General features: G+C 42.4%; 1 protein-coding gene across 6 annotated transcripts in view; it reads right to left on the minus strand.

The window, feature by feature from the left end:
* Window positions 1–12,486, minus strand: part of CRACD (capping protein inhibiting regulator of actin dynamics) — a 284,595-nt gene extending 272,109 nt beyond the window's left edge. For all 6 annotated transcript variants that reach the window (XM_054484706.2, XM_063664543.1, XM_054484712.2 and 3 more), the window contains exon 1: window positions 12,163–12,486. The gene's annotated coding sequence lies outside the window, so the exon portion shown is untranslated. The remainder of the gene's footprint in view (window positions 1–12,162) is intronic.
* Between the last annotated feature and the right edge of the window lie 396 nt (window positions 12,487–12,882).

Raw genomic sequence — 12,882 nt, forward strand, 5'->3', positions numbered from 1 at the left:
TGTTTTTTAAAATGAGATGATGCTGTACTTAAGCTATTTGAAAGATGGAGTGCAAAAAAGATTCTGCCCATCAACAACCACATTGGTGGAACTAATCAAAACTGTAAGAACTACATCTATTTGGAAACTGATTTTAATCAATGTAGAAGAGACTGAATTCCCATAGCTTTTCACTTAATTAGACCTACGATGCTGGATCTGGAAGAGATTCCAAATATTCTTGTGGCATCTATTCTATTCAAAGCACTCTGGGCTACTTTATATAGAAACAGAAGTACTTTTTACTCCACTCACCTGGCTTTACTTGCTTTATAGCACTTATCACAATCTGATGGTATATTATATACTTATGTATACATACACAATTTGCCACTGTTTACTGTCTCTCTCTCCCACCAGAATGTCATCTCCACGGTGCAGGAATCCTGTCTGTATCCCAATACCCACGACAGTGCCTCATGCAGAGTAACATGGAAATTACTGTTATCTATTTACTGGCCAACTAGATAACACTTGCCCCACTCTTTCACCTAATACATGAGATATCTGGGCCAGGCATAGTGGCGCTCATGTCTATAATCCCAGCAGTTTGGGAGGCCAAGGCAGGTGGATCACTTGAGCCCAAGAGTTCAAGACCATCCTAGGCAACATGGCAAGACCCCATGTCTACAAAAAAAACACAAAAACTAGCAGGCATGGTGGTGAGCTCCTATAGTCCCAGCTACTTGGGAGGCTGAGGTAGGAGGATCCTTTGAGCCCGGGAGGTCGAGGCTGCCGTGCGCCATGATTGCGCCATTGCACTCTAGCCTGGGTGACAGAGCAAGACCTTGCCTCAAAAAAAGAGAGAGAGAGAGAGATTTGATGCTCAGAAAAGTGGAGTGAGAAAAAGCTGGGCCTTAGAACCAGGTCTCTTAACTCCTAGTCACCCTTCAAAGTCAATGGATTATGCTGCTCCCTGCTCTGACAGCTCTCCATTACCCAAGTGTCAGCACTGGTCTTAGTTTATACGGGCTGCTGTAACAAACTATCATTGACTGGGTGGCTTATAAATAACAGAAATCTGCTTCTCACAGTTCTGGAGGCTGGGAAGTCCAAGATCAAGGAGCTGGCAGATTTGATGTCTGGTGAAGGTCCATTTCCTGGCTTATAGATGTTGTCTTCTTGCTGTGTCCCACGTGGTTGAATGGGTGAGGGAGCTCTCTCTGGTGTCTCTTTTATAAGGGCACTTATCCTATTCATCAGGATTCCACCCTCACGACCATTATAATCACCTCCCAAATGCCCCGCTTCCTAATACCATCACATTGGGGTTTAGGATTTCAACATATGAATTTTGGGGAGACAAAAACATTCAGTCCACTGCGGCACTCTTTAGTCTTTTCAATCTCTCCAAATTGTTCCTGGCCCACTTCTCTAGTCTTGTCTCCTGCCCCTCCCCTCCATGCCTGACGTTCCTGCCACCTCACACCATAGCTACCGAGCTTCCCACATTTTTGCTCACTCTGCCCCTACCTTTGGAATACCTTTCCACCCTGTCTCCATCTGTTACATTTCTACTCCTTCTCCAAGACCCAGCTCAAATATCACTTCCTCCGTGAGCTTCCTCCTGATCTTCCCTTATTCTACCCTGTTACCAGTATTCACTCCCTCCCCTGTGCTCTCACAGCACTTTATCCATTGCAGTGCACTTTCAATTCAGCCCTGTCTTTCTTCTGTACTAGATGGACTATGAGTTCTTTATTTTTACATTCTCTAGAAACTCCACAGTAACTGGCATCAACAGCTGTAGTAGGGAGGCGAGAAGGAAACAGGGGACACGCGCCACTCCTCCACGTTCAGTACGACTCCCAACATCCTAACTGACTGCCCCGATGTCCCAAAGGAACGAAATCTGATACTGCTAGAAAGGGGATATGTCATTAAACATGGCAGCCCACGAAATCAGCTAGGAAATTCTGAAAAAGCATACATCATAATGTACTTGTTTGGCAACTATGCAAGAATGCCGCATTTTCTTTTTCAAGTTAGAAGTTACAGGCCAGGTGCAGTGGCTCACACCTGTAATCCCAGCACTTTGGGAGGCCGAGGCCAGTGGATCACATGAAGCCAAGAGTTTGAGACCAGCGTGGCCAACATGACAAAACCCCTTCTCTACTAAAAATAGAAAAATTAGCCAGGTGTGGTGGCGCATGCCTGTAATCCCAGCTACTCGGGAACCTGAGGCATGAGAATCGCTTGAACCTGGGAGGCGGAGGTTGCAGTAAGCTGAGATCATGCCACTGCACTCCAGCCTGGGCAACAGAGTGAGAACCTGTCTCAAAAAAGAAAAAAAGAAAGCACAACAAAATACTTCGGGCCAAGACCTACCATTGTCACATTCAAGCAATCTGTACTTCTCCAACTCCTGTTCTTGTCACACTATGCCCATGGTACCCAATACATGGTATATGTTCAGTACAGGTTGGCTGACATGAGAGAAAATGGGTTTATCATGACTGGCTGGGTGGAATGTGGATGGAAATGGAAATTTTCTTTTCTTTTTTTAAGACAAGGTCTCACTCTGTCACCCAGGCTGGAGTTCAGTGGCACAATCTTGGCTCACTGTAGCCTCAACCTTCCAGGCTCAAGCAATCCACCCACCTTAGCCTCCTGAGTAGCTGGGACCACAGGTGCACACCACCATGCCCAGCTAATTTGTGGGAGGGAAGTGTTTGTTTTTTGTTTGTTTGTTTGTTTTGTAGAGGTGGGGTTTGGTCTTGTTGCCCAGGTCGATCTCAAACCCCTAGGCTCAAGTGATCCACCCACCTCAGCCTCCTGAGTAACTGGGACTACAGACAGGCGCCACCAAGCCTTGCTGGAAATCTTCATTAAACTTCAAAACAAAGGACACAGTTACTTATTTTGCCTGCTTGAAGGTAACCATTCAGAGATTGCTGTCTTGCTTTATTTGTCTCTATCTAGGATCAACCGGGGTTGTTTGTAACAGACAAAAATAAAGAAAAATGATAATCTGTAAATATTTTTATAAACCAACATTCCTCCAACCTTCACAATGCACAGTGGCCCTTCTAAATGGACAGATTCATAAAGGTTAATTTCTAGTATGGATTATGAAATTAATTGAAGTGTCAGAGGTTCCCTGACAAAATTGTGTTCACTAGTTGTCACTGGGCCACTGATAACAAATTAAGTGACTTGGGACTCTGCATGGGCCAAAAAGAAAGGCTAGAGCAGAAGCTGCATAAAGTAAACATCTTTAAGATGCTAATCACTACAGTCACATCTGAGCTGCCTATGTTGATTAGGAAATACAAATCTCAACTAAAAATAGCAGACAAAAAATTTTGATCATGAAGTTCTCCTCCTTTTTATCTTTGCTAGTTAAAGACCATTATGCTCACAAAACTGACAGGAAGCCTACATTCTGAGGCCATGGCTTTTGTACCAGCCAACCCTGGCTATTCTTTCCAGATTGGAACATCAGGAGCATCCGTGGTTAAGAAACAGTCACTCACGGTTCATATGCTTCCTTCAGAACACAGGCAAAAGACCTCCCTTCATCTCAGCTCTCCTCCTTCCAAAAATGATTCAGCCTGAAAGCATTGCTGCTTTGTCCATCAAGGCTCACTCAAAACTATCGGAGGCCAGGTGCGGTGGCTCACACCTGTAATCCCAGCAGTCTGGGAGGCCGAGGCAGGGGAGTGCTTGAGCCCAAGAGTTCGAGACCAGCCTGGTCAACATGGTAAAATGCTGTCTCTACTAAAAATACAAAAATTAGCCAGGCTTGGTGGCGCACAACTATAATCCCAGGTACTCAGGAGGCTGAGGCAGGAGAATCGCTTGAACCTGGGCGGCGGAGGCTGCAGGGAGCCGAGATGGTGCCACTGCACCCCTGGCACGGTGGCTCATGCCTGTAATCCTAGCACTTTGGGAGGCTGAGGTGAGTGGATCACTTGATGTCAGGAGTTCAAGACCAGCCTGGCCAACATGGTGAAACCCCATCTCTATTAAAAATACAAAAAATGAGCCAGGTGTGGTGGCACACACCTGTAATCCCAGCTACTCGGGAGGCTGAGGCAGGAGAATCTCTTGAACCTGGAGGCAGAGGTTGCAGTGAGCTGAGATTGCACCACTGCACTCTAGCCTGAATGACAGAGTGAGATTCCGTTTCCAAAAAAAAAAAAAAAAAACCAACGTATCTGAAATCCTCTGGTAATAGGAAGTACATATGAAAGTGCTGACTTAAATGAGCACCATATCTTATTTACCCCTGTCACAACTGTTAATGTCTAATATTTTAATGCAGGACCTCTGACCTATAGAGGAAGGTAAAACTAAGCCTAAACATCTACATTATAAATAAACAAAGCCCTCCACCCAGTGTATGTGTGTACACACACAACTGGCACAGTGAATATACACATACACACACACAACTAGTAAACACCTAACAGGCAATGGCTTAGGCACAGATCTTGCAACATACAATTGCCATGCACTAAATGGTCCTCTTGTGGTTCAGAGTTTCAGTCTTCCTGAGCCCCTAACCTATTAGCAGGGAGAGACTACAGGCAATGGAAAGAATTCAGCTCAGTTACTCACCTCCAAACCTTAGCCTTCTCATCAGTAAAATGAGGGTTGGACTAGACCAGCACTGCCCAACAGAAACATAATGCAAGCCACAAATGTGAGCCAAATACGTAATTTTAAATTTCTTAGTAGATACATTTTAAAAGTAAAAAAATGGTAAAATTAATTTTAACAATATTTTATTCAATCCAACATAGTCAAAACTATTACTTCAACGTGTAATCAACATTAAAAAACTATTAATGACATATTTTGCATTCTCTTTTCACACCAAATGTTTCAAATCCAGTATGTTGGTTTTTTTAAAAAAGAAAATAGAAACAGGACTTTTACCTTGTTGCCCAGGCTGGTCTCCAATTCCTGGGCTCAAGGGATCCACCTGCCTCAGCCTCCTAAAGTGTTGGGATTATAGGCATGAAGGCATGAGCCACCAGGCCCAGCACTAGTATGTACTTTTTATTTTTTTATTTTATTTTAATTTTATTTTATTTATTTTATTTTATTTTATTTTATATTTTATTTTATTTTATTTTATTTATTTTATTTTATTTTATTTTATTTTATTTTTTATTTTATTTTATTTTATTTTATTTTATTTATTTTATTTTATTTTATTTTTGAGACAGGCTCACTGTAGCCTCAATCTCCCTAGCTCAAGCAATCCTCCCACCTCAGCCCCAAGTAACAGGACCACAGACACGTGCCACCACGCCCAGCTAACTTTGGTTTTTTGGGGAGAGGGTTTGTTTTTTGTTTTTTGTTTTTTTTTTGATAGAGACAGGGTTTTGCCATGTTGCCCAGCTGGTCTGGAATTCCTGGCCTTGGCCTCCCAAAGGCTGGGATTACAGGTGTGAGCCATAGCACTGGCCCTAGTATGTATTTTAAATTGATAGCACATCTCCATTCGGACTAGCCACATGGGACCAGCAGGACGGTATAGGGCAGCACAGGCCTAGATGATCTCTGATATTTCTCTTAACACTAGAAGTTATTTTAATAAAGGGAATGACAGATTTTCAGATCAAGGTCTACTTAGAAGAAGTATAAAGCATTTTCCTAAAATTCTTAGTCTGTTTACCCTCATTCAAAATGGTGTTTTGCTTTTTTTAAACTTTTTAAATTCAGTGGAATTGGATCTATAAACAACTAAGTGGTTTGATCTACTGCTTTTAGCATGACTGTTCTCACTGCCACAATCACTGTCCTACAAACCTCCAGGGAGATTAAGAATACTCAGAACAAAGTATAACTACTGAATGAACGAGACATCTCAAAAATCATAACTTGAAAAGACAACTGTTCAGATGAAAGTTCAACAGAAATGGCAAAGAAAAATATTTGAAAACCATGTTATCTTCTATCTATTAAGATAATGCTATAAAAATAATACAAATGTGCACAGGCTTTTGGAATTGTTTCTCTAATTACTCAACATCTATGAGAAAGATTCATGCTGCTGCTCCCACACTGTCTTGCTTATTAATGCCTTTGTGATCAATGATCTGCCTTCACCAGATGGCTGGCCTGGGTTAAGAGTACAATATGCGCTCACAGAACAAAGCAAAGCTAACTGGCCTTCCCAAGAATTGAACCTGTGACCCTGACCTCATTAACTCTAGAAGACAGTTAACCCATCACAAACTTGCAAGGCCAGCTGCATCATAAATAAAGCCAGGAAAGCCCACTGCCTCTGTCACAGTGACAGTCTGGTGGAGAAAAAGTCATTCTAAATGTATTAAAAACTTTTCAAAATGAAGAAAAATCCTGACTGCAATCATTTAGGGCAGCCTGGAATTCACCAGCAGTGTCTTAACAGCCCTGCTAGATCTGTCACAATCTTCCCTAAGAACATTAGCTGTGGTCCCCACCCGAGACCATAAATGGTATTGGCAATGGGGTTTGGAGTAATGATGTTTCCTCTTTCAAAAATGGTGATCTTGGGACTATGGCCTCTCCTTTTTATTTTTCCCAAGTGAGGAAACAGCCCATTGTTAACAAGGGGTTAACAATTATTTTAACAAGAATTTTCACAGATTATTCCTTGAATCCGGTTTATTCTAGATTTAAATAATAATCAAGTTTTCAGGTAACCTGTTTCCCCCTCCCTGTCTCCTTATCTTCCTTCTTGCCAGCCAATCCCTCCCCAGGTGAGCGGGGTGAGGCCAGTGAGCCTCCAGATAAGATCGTTCTTACCTTCCCTGGTAAAAACCAAAATGCCTTTTTAGCAAGTTGTCCTTCCTTTTTCTAATTCCTCTTAGCAGCTGCTACCTGCTCTTAAACTCTATTCTAACAACCGTTTCTAGTGGGCTAAATATTTACTTCTGATTTAAATATTTTTTAAAGTGTTTCAGGGACGCAGTTTCTGTGTCTTTTCCTCAATTCATATTGAATACAGTACCAGTTTCAAAAGCAAGCTTTTTGACATTTCTTCTTAGTCCCCAAAGTATGCCACTTGAAAAACACTAAAAACATCTGAAAGACCTGGTGAAGACCTTAAAATCTGACTGAAATATTTACGTTTCCATTTTTGACATTTTAAATGGTATCACTTTTTCACATATAAAAGCTTTTACATATGGTTGTTCTATTTGGCTTCTTAAATATGTCTGATAACATGTGACTATAAGGCTGACAACATGTGACTATAAAAATATCTCTTCAGGGTTGTTACTCAGTTTTTTTATTTCCACAAAGTTACTTAATATGTATTTCTTTAGTTTAGAGAAGAGTTTATAATCTGGTACTTCTCATATACGTGTGAAAATCATACATTTATGTAAACCTAAAATATGCATATGCATCTACCTTAAAGCCACCAGAACAAATTAATATCTAAATTGATTTTGTTCTTATCTCTATGAATTTTCACATCAGGATAAAAAGGAGCCCCTTAGTGGCGGCTCATGCTTGCAATCCCAGCACTTTGGGAGGCTGAGGCAAGGCAGGTAGATCACTTGAGCCCAAGAGTTCATGACCAACCTAGGAAACAGAGAGAGACCACATCTCTATAAAAAATAATTAACCAGATGTGGTGGCATGCGCCTATGGTCCCAGCTATTCAGGAGCTTGGAAAACACTAACCTTAATTCAACATTGTCAGCTTCAAAACAATTTTGACAGTATTCAAAATTGTCAGCTTTGAAAACACTAACCTTAATTCAACAAATAAACTGTTTAAATATATGATTAAAAGTTTAAAGCCCCATGCACACAGGAGTATCCAAAGCTATAATGCAAGAGCAGTGGCATGTGTATACATTTTTAGGCACCTGGTAATCATGTTATTTATGAGTTACACTCCTACATATAATAGCAATAATGCAAACCAGACACCGTAAGAGTTTTAATCTAGAAGATATAAATGTAAAAAAAAAGTGAAATTTGCCTTTATTATACAAAAGCATCTATTTGTGTATTCTAAGTATTATTTATAAAATATATTTCCTGAAAACAGCCTTAATTATTCCTGACAATGTGTTTCAGAGAGGGAAGTCCTAGAAATATCAAAATATTAAAATTAAAATACTGCTACAAATACACATAGGAAACGTGTAAAGAACTGAAAAACCAAAAAACAAAAAATGCTAATAGGATACTTGCTGGTGGTTTCTTAAAGTACTTTACAAAGTAAATACTTTTACCACCTTGTGATTTTAAGACCAATCAATACACTATAAAGTACTCTTTTGTAGCTTGTAAGGCTTCATTTTGCGCCTTAACAAAAGCCGACATTCATTCGTAATGAAGTCTTTTTATAGTTACACAGCTATTTCATGTCTCTTAGGAAGATATATTAAATCTCTGGATGCTCAATAAAAATGACCAATTAATTGACTCTATCACAAAAACCTGAGAAGCTATTACAAAATATTTACATCAAAGACCAGCTAAAGCCAGAAAGAATTACATTATGCTTCCTTAACTTCCCTAAGTTGAAAACTGACTTGAAATGAGTCATTTCAAAGGAAGCTACAAAAGATGTACCACAATGGGTAAATTCTCAATGTCGACATTCAAATTTATGTTAAGGAAGAAATGAAATATCTTCAGAAATCACTATGAGGGAACATCAGAAAACTATGGGGGTTAAGAGGGCAGAGAGAGAACTCAGTTTGAATCTTTGCTTCATCCCTCTCTAAATTTAGGACCTTGGGCAAGTTAATAAAAAGCTCTCTGAGTCTTAATTTCAATTATCAAATGTAAACACAAGGCCTACTTACAGGGCTGTTGTGAGAACTAAATTAGATAACATACATAAATAGACTGCTTAGCACACAGTAACGTGACCATGATAAATACTCAATACATGATCGTAATTCCCAAGAAATGTTTAAGAACCTATTTTTAAATGTAATTTAGTATTCAAACTCCAACTGATGTTGTAAACCATTTGAAGAAAAGAAATAAAGATTCAACAACAGAGTTTTCTTAAATGCACTTAACCTGATTATCCTTTGCATTAGTGCTTTTCAAAGTGTAGTTCCTGACCCATTAATGGGATGTGAAATCATTTAGCGATCTCAACCAACATTTTTAAAATAAAATAGAATAAAAAATACAAGAATGCATTGCACATTCAAAGTCTAAGCATTACTTCATGAATTTTTTAATTACAGATATTTACAATGTATCTGTATACTGGGTGGCAAAGTAAAATGCATCTCTTACTGTGCAAAAATAAAAGTTTAGGCTGGGCGCAGTGGTTCATGCCTGTAATCCTAGTATTTTGGGAGGCCAAGGCAGGAGGATTGCTTGAGACCAGCCTGGGCAACACAGTGAGACCTCATCTCTTTAAAAAAATAAAAATAAAATAAAAAATTAAAAAGTTTAAAAGCCATTACTTTACATTAAAATAATGAAAATAAAAATTAGCTGACACTGAGTGCTTAGTTTGTACTAAACATTGTGCTGTGCCCATATTATTTTATTTGATCCTCACAAAAATGTTCTAAATAGGATTACTTCCCCCATTTTACAGATGGGGAAACTGAGGCTTAGATTTAAATCACTTGCCAAGGATGCAGAGCTAGTAGCTAGTAAAGTCAACGCTCAAATTCAATCACCTGCCTCGAGAACTTGTGTATTTAACCACTCCCGTAAGTACTAGGTTGTAAAATATACCTTTTCTTTATATAAAAGTTATCCAAAAGGTAGACTTTTTCATGAGGTCTAATTCCAGTGTGATTTTCTGGGGGACAGTGTATCTTGGAGAAGGCTGTGTGATTCAGGGGAGAAAGCTCTGGGCGTGAGATCCAGCTTCTGTCCCTGGCATTGTTGCTTTAGTGGCAAGGAGCTGGCAAGTCATTTAATCTCGCCATGTCTGGATTTCCTCACCTACAAAACGGGAATGATAATATCTGCCCTGCCTCCCCACAGGCCATTGTGAGAAACTACATGCACATACAACAAGTGAAGTGTTCTATCGTGCTACTCAGTTACAGGAGATGATTTAAAATGATGAAAAAAAACCACCCAAGAGGCCCCATTCTTGGAAGAAACACACATCAACTATGACTGAAAAAGGAGGTCACCAAGCTTTCATAAACTGTATGTGGAAAACCTCTGCACAGTTGTTGGCACACAGTAGGCCTTCAGTAAATGTTCGTTGAATAAAAAGAAGTAAACAAATTCCATCTGTACACGTTTTATCCACTTGTATTTTTTTCACATATTCATTCTTTCTTTCCACGACTACATACTGAACACCTACTGTGTGCCAGATCAGAAATACAGACCACAAAAAAGACTAAAAGATTGTCTCTTGCCCTGGAGAATTTCAAATTAATGTCAATTAATTGGTCTGAAATTGGGTAAGAGAAAAACTGTAAAACACAGCTTCCTCATCTAGCGATAATAATAACTTCCATTTATTATAGTGCTTTGTAGTTTATGAAGAACTATGAACTATTATGAAGAGCTAGCTTTTGTTTCTCACACCAGTTGCCTATTGTCAAGTTGGTGTTAGCTTCCTCGTCCAAATTCAGTGGTCGGTAAGTACTGCTAAGTCTTTAGAGTGAAAGTTTCTCAATGTGTTAGAGATGACTGTAAAATTAAGCTTTTGAATAAAATTCATTTTAAATAATCAACAGTGGAAAGGGCGATCCAGTAACAAGATTTTTTTCCCTGCCCACTTCTGAGTTGAAGTGATCTGTAATGCAACCATATTACATTTTTCAAAATGTTTCTTTTTCAAAGCTGCCTTTGAAATTTTTTTTCATATAGGCAATTTTCTCTTGAATATACTGAACAAGAATTCCCTTTTCCCAAAGGATAAAGGAGACAGTAGTGAAGGAGTCTTCTCTTTGTTGACTTTTTAAAAATTACTCAAAACTGACTGTTTTATTCAGATTCCTGAGTCACAAACAATGCCAAAGAACTGTGAGCCATTTTTTATATAATTCCACAATTACTATAGGTGATTTTTAAAGGAAACATTGATTTAACTCACAACTTAATGAATCAAAAATTTGCCACAGGATATTTACTAAGAATCTTTTTCTAAAACTGCCTTATCCTTTGTATTCTAACCACTCCCTCTCCACCACCACCACTTACCACCCCCAATACACACACACGCACATACACACACACACACACACTCCCTCACCTACACCAGATCAGTTTCCCAGCCATTATTCCTAAAACCATATTAAAATTTCACAACACATGGTCGTACTTACTAGGTTTTCTTCCCCCTCCCCCTCCACTGAATCAATGTGTCTTGAAATATATATTCTCTTAAAATTCAGAATTCAGAAAATGATTACGATGTCTCTAACTCAAGAACACATATTATAAAATTCAAAGTCGGCTTCTGTTTACTGATAATCACGAAAAAAAAAAAAGCCATACCCCACCCACCGTATCCGTAGGGTTAGGAGGTCCAATCTCGCCACTACAGAGCTCTGCAAGAAAGGACGGTTATAGTGCCAGGAAAACCATCTCAACAAGCCCCGGGCGAAGATAAGGAAAACACATTTTACACCACGGGCAGCGCGCAGTCTCCTGGCCCCGGCCCTTGGTAAACAGGGGAAACCTTTGTCTTGCCTCAGCCATCAAACTGGTGGCTCATCAGAATTGGGGCAACAAGAGTTTGTGCGAAACGGTCTGGCAGAGGTTAAACAAAGCAATGCAGCTCTGGGGGCGGTGGGGAGAGGGCTGAGCCCGGACGGCGTCCGCGATCCCGGACGGCGAGGTCTGGGTCTGGCCCTTGCCGCGGTCGGGACCGAGCTAGGGACCCGGTGACAGGATGGCGAGGCGCGGGAAGAGGAGAAGGCAGGCGAGGTCCCATATTCTCCGCAAGTTCCCGGGGCGCAGCCCGGCGGCAGGTTCCCCTGCGGGGATCCAAAGCGCGCAAGCCGCGCAGGTTCCTCGGGGAGGGTCCGCGCCTCCCACGCGGGGACACCGCCCCGAAGTCCACCGCCCGCCGCGCCGAGCCCACGCCCCCGGGGCCAGGTCCCCTGGAGTCCCGGGGCGCTGCGGGGGCCCGGCCCGGAGGGGCGCGAGTGGAGGAGAGAAGCCCGCCCCTGTCCCCATTGTCTGGCTCCGGCCGCGGGCCGAGCAGGCGCTTACCTGAGGTCCCCGCCTGGCGCTCCGGCTGGCAGAGCGGCTGGCCGGCGACCGGCGGTCCCGGGCGAGCTGCGGACTCGGCGGCACTGCGCGCTGCAGCCCCCGCATCAGCAGCGGCCGCGGCAGCAGCACCAGCAGCGCACCCGCCTCTCAGTCGGCCGTGGCCTCCATTGCTCTCCCCACTGCCGCCAGCGCGCGGCACTGCGCGCCCGGCCCCGCGCGGCGTGGTCACATGCTCCGCCGGCGCCTCGGGCGCTCGGACCCGCGCCGCCGCCCCGCCCGCCTTCGCCCAGGGACCGCTGAGCGCGAGGCGCCGGCTTCCTTCTCGCGCCCTCCGGGAGTGGCGCGCACCGGATGGCTGCCCTCCCCAGGGGTGCCCAGAAACCCGGAGCGGGGCCCCAAGGAGGGGCGTGGGGTTGACCAGTGCCCTCCCGGCTTCTGCAAAGCCTGACTCGAGGGAGTGCTGAACTCCTGGGGTCTGAGGTTACAGTGGTGGGCTCACAGCGAGGCTCATCCTGCGTGGGGCGAGAACATTGGACCATCGGTCACCACCCCACGGGTTGCAAATTCGGTCCCTGTTACCCGCAGTAGTCACTCTAATAGGAGATACCGGGAGCCCAGGAGAAGTTTCGTCCTGCAGAATCCCAGTCATAATAAATGGCACTGGGACTCCTGAGAGTTGAGTAAGTTGGAAAATGCCACCTAGAAATAGGCTAGAAATTC

Source organism: Pongo pygmaeus, chromosome 3 (genome assembly GCF_028885625.2).
Source record: "Pongo pygmaeus isolate AG05252 chromosome 3, NHGRI_mPonPyg2-v2.0_pri, whole genome shotgun sequence".
NCBI lineage: Eukaryota > Metazoa > Chordata > Mammalia > Primates > Hominidae > Pongo > Pongo pygmaeus.